This window comes from Canis aureus, chromosome X, assembly GCF_053574225.1.
Source record: "Canis aureus isolate CA01 chromosome X, VMU_Caureus_v.1.0, whole genome shotgun sequence".
Taxonomy (NCBI): Eukaryota; Metazoa; Chordata; class Mammalia; order Carnivora; family Canidae; genus Canis; species Canis aureus.
In genome coordinates, this window is record NC_135649.1 from 60,584,216 (window position 1) to 60,588,779 (window position 4,564).

Consider the following 4,564-nt stretch of genomic DNA (forward strand, 5'->3'; position numbering starts at 1 on the left):
TTATAGATCTTTGAAACTAGCCCTTTATCTGATACGTCATTTGCAAATATCTTCTCCCATTCTGTAGGTTGTCTTTGAGTTTTGTTGACTGTATCCTTTGCTGTGCAAAAGCTTCTTATCTTGATGAAGTCCCAATAGTTCATTTTTGCTTTTGTTTCTCTTGCCTACATGGATGAATCTTATAAGAAGTTACTGTGGCCAAGTTCAAAAAGGGTGTTGCCTGTGTTCTCCTCTAGGATTTTGATGGAATCTTGTCTCACATTTAGATCTTTCATCCATTTTGAGTTTATCTTTGTGTGTGGTGCAAGAGAGTGGTGTAGTTTCATTCTTCTGCATGTGGATGTCCAATTTTCTGAGCATCATTTATTGAAGAGACAGTCTTTCTTCCAATGGATAGTATTTCCTCCTTTATCGAATATTACTTGACCATAAAGTTGAGGGTCCACTTCTGGGTTCTGTATTATGTTTCATTGATCTATGTGTCTGTTTTTCTGGCAGTACCACACTGTCTTCATGACCACAGCTTTGTACTACAACCTGAAATCTGGCATTGTGATGCCCCCAGCTATGGTTTTATTTTTTAAAATTCCCCTGGCTATTCGGGGTCTTTTCTGATTCCACACAAATCTTAAAATAATATGTTCTGTCTGAAGAAAGTCCATGGTATGTTGATAGGGATTGCATTAAACGTGTAAATTGCCCTGGATAACATTGACATTTTCAAGTATTAATTCTGCCAATCCATGAGCATGGATTATTTTTCCATCTCTTTGTGTCTTCCTCAATTTCTTTCAGAAGTGTTCCATAGTTTTCAGGGTATAGATCCTTTACCTCTTTGGTTAGGTTTATTCCTAGGTATCTTAGGCTTTTGGGTGCAATTGTCAATGGGATTGACTCCTTAATTTCTCTTTCTTCAGTCTCATTGTTAGTGTAGAGAAATGCCACTGATTTCTGGGCATTGATTTTGTATCCTGCCACACTACCAAATTAATTATGAGTTCTAGCAATCTTGGGGTGGAGGCTTTTGGGTTTTCTATGTAGAGTATCATGTCATCGGCGAAGAGGGAGAGTTTGACCACTTCTTTGCCAATTTGAATGCCTTTAATAACTTTTTGTTGTCTGATTGCTGAGGCTAGGACTTCCAGTACTATGCTGAATAGTGGTGGTGAGAGTGGACATCCCTGTCTTGTTCCTGATCTTAGGGGAAAGGCTCCCAGTGTTTCCCCATTGAGAATGATTTGCTGTGGGGTTTTCATAGATGGCTTTTAAGATGTTGAGGAATGTTCCCTCTATCCCTACACTCTGAAGAGTTTTGATAAGGAATGGATGCTGTATTTTGCAAATGCTTTCTCTGCATCTAAGGAGAGGTTCTTGGTTTTTCTCTTGCTGATATAATGAATAACATTGATTGTTTTACAATTGTTGAACCAGGCTTGTGTCTCAGGAATAAATCCTACTTGGTCATGGTGAATAATTTTCTTAATGTACTGTTGGATCCTACTGGCTAGTATCTTGTTGAGAATTTTTGCATCCATCTTCATCAGGGATATTGGTCTGTCATTCTCCTTTTTGGTGGGGTCTTTGTCTAGTTTTGGAATTAAGGTGATGCTGGCCTCATAGAACGAATTTGGAAGTACTCCATCTCTTTATATCTTTCCAAACAGGTTTAATAGAATAGGTATGGTTTCTTCTTTAAAAGTTTGATAGAATTCCCCAGGGAAGCAATCTGGCCCTGGACTTTTGTTTCTTGGGAGGTTGTTTTGTTTTTTTTTAATAAAATAATTTTTTATTGGTGTTCAATTTACCAACATACAGAATAACACCCAGTGCTCATCCCGTCAAGTGTCCCCCTCAGTGCCCGTCACCCACTCACCCCCACCCCCCGCCCTCCTCCCCTTCTACCACCCCTAGTTCATTTCCCAGAGTTAGGAGTCTTTATGTTCTGTCTTCTTGGGAGGTTTTTGATGACTGCTTTAATTTCCTCCCTGGTTATTGGCCTGTTCATGTTTTCTATTTCTTCCTGTTCCAGTTTTGGTAGTTTTTGGCTTTCCAGAAATGCATCCATTTCTTCTAGGTTGCCTAATTTATTGGCATATAGCAGTTCATAATATGTTTTTAAAATCATTTGTATTTCCTTGGTGTTGGTAGTGATCTCTCCTTTCTCATTCATGATTTTATTAATTTGAGTCTTCGCTGTCTTCTTCTTAATAAGGCTGGCTAATGGTTTATCTATCTTATTAATTCTTTCAAAGAACCAACTCCTGGTTTTGTTGATCTGTTCCACAGTTCTTCTGGTCTCAACTTCGTTGAGTTCTGCTCGAATCCTTAATAACTCTCTTCTTCTGCTGGGTGTAGGATCTATTTGCTGTTTTTTCTCTAGCTCCTTTATGTGTAAGGTTAGCTTTTGTATTTGAGTTCTTTCCAGTTTTGGAATGGATGCTTGTATTGTGATGTATTTCTCCCTCAGGACTGCTTTTGCTGCATCCCAAAGATTTTGAACAGTTGTATCTTCATTCTTGTTAGTTTCCATGAATCTTTTTAATTCTTCCTTAATTTCCTGGTTGATCCTTTCATCTTTTAGCAAGATGGTCCTTGCCCTCCACGTGTTTGAAGGCCTTCCAAACTTCTTGTTGTGATTTAGTTCTAATTTCAAGGCATTATGGTCTGAGAATATGCAGGGGACGATCCCAATCTTTTGGTATCGGTTCAGACCCGATTTGTGACCCAGTAAAAGGTCTATTCTAGAGAAAGTTCCATGTGCACTTGAGAGGAATGTGTATTTGGTTGTGTTTGGATGTAAAGTTCTGTAGATATCTATGAAATCCGCCTGGTCCAGTGTATCATTTAAAGCTCTCGTTTCTTTGGAGATGTTGTGTTCAGAAGACCTATGGAGTGTAGAAAGCGTTAGATTGAAATCAACAAGTATAAGTGTATTATTATCTAAGTATGTCTTAGTTTTGATTATTCATTCATTGATATATTTGGCAGCTCCCACATTGGGGGCATATATATTGATGATTGTTGAGTCCTCTTGTTGGATAGATCCTTTAAGTATGAGATAGTGTCCCCCTTCATCTCTCACTACAGTCTTCAGTGTAAATTTTAGTTTATCTGATATAAGGATGGCTACCCCTGCTTTCTTTTGAGGACCATTTGAATGGTAAATGGTTCTCCAACCTCTTATTTTCAGGTTGTAGGTGTCCTTCTGTCTAAAATGAGTCTCTTGTAGACAGCAAATTGATGGGTCCTGCTTTTTTATCCAGTCTGACACCCTGCGCCTTTTGATGGGGTAATTAAGCCTGTTCACATTCAGACTTACTATTGAAAGATATGAGTTTAGCGTCATCATGATAACTATTCAGTCCCTGTTTTTGTGGATTGTTCCATTGGACTTCTTCTTAAAGGGGAATTTTGAGACTCCCTCTTAAAATTTCTTGCAGAGTTGGTTTGGAGGTCATATATTCTTTCAGTTCCTGCCTGTCTTGGAAGCTCTTTATCTCTCCTTCCATTCTGAATGAGAGCCTTGCTGGATAAAGTATTCTTGGTTGCATGTTTTTCTCATTTAGGACCCTGTATATATCCTTCCAGCCCTTTCTTGCCTGCCAGGTGTCTGTGGAGAGGTCTGCTGTTACCCTAATACTCCTCCCCATAAAAGTCAGGGATTTCTTGTGTCTTGCTGCTTTAAGGATCTTCTCTTTATCTTTGGAATATGCAAGCTTAACTATTAAATGTCAAGGTGTTGATCGATTTTTATTGATTTTACGGGGGGGGAAATCTCTCCATTTCCTGGATCTGAATGCCTGTTTCCCTTCCCAGATTAGGAAAGTTTTCAGCTAGGATTTGTTCAAATACATAATCTGGACTTCTGTCCCTTTCGGCGCCCTCGGGAACCCCAATTGAACGTAGGTTTTTCTTCCTCAGGCTGTCATTTATTTCCCTTAATCTATCTTCATGGTCTTTTTATTGTTTGTCTCTTTTTTCATCAGTTTCCCTCTTTGCCATCAACTTGTATTCTATGTCACTCAATCGTTTTTCCACCTCGTTAACCCTCGTTGTTAGGACTTCTAGTTTGGATTGCATCTCATTCAATTGATTTTTAATTTCTGCCTAATTAGATCTAAGTTCTGCAGTCATGAAGTTTCTGAGTCCTTTATGCTTTTTTTCTAGGGCCACCAGTAGCTTTATAATAGTTCTTCTGAATTGGCTTTCTGACATTGAATTGTAATCCAGATTTTGTAACTCTGTGGGAGAGAGGACTGTTTCTGATTCTTTCTTTTGAGGTGACGTTTTCCTTCTAGTCATTTTGCTCAGTGCAGAGTGGCCAAGAACAAGTTGTTACTTTGTAGGCTTTGATAAAGTTGATTAAATGATGAATAAGCATTCAAAGCTCCTACCCTCAGGGCCACCGCAGCATTCACCCCTCTCCTCAGGTCCCTGCCTCACGCAGCAAGACTACTGTATCTTGAGGTTAATAAAGGATCATGGGGGAAATAAAATGACAGGAGAATGCAGAAATTGTCTGGATTACTTCAGATAAGTTACCTAATCATTTTAAAACACACTT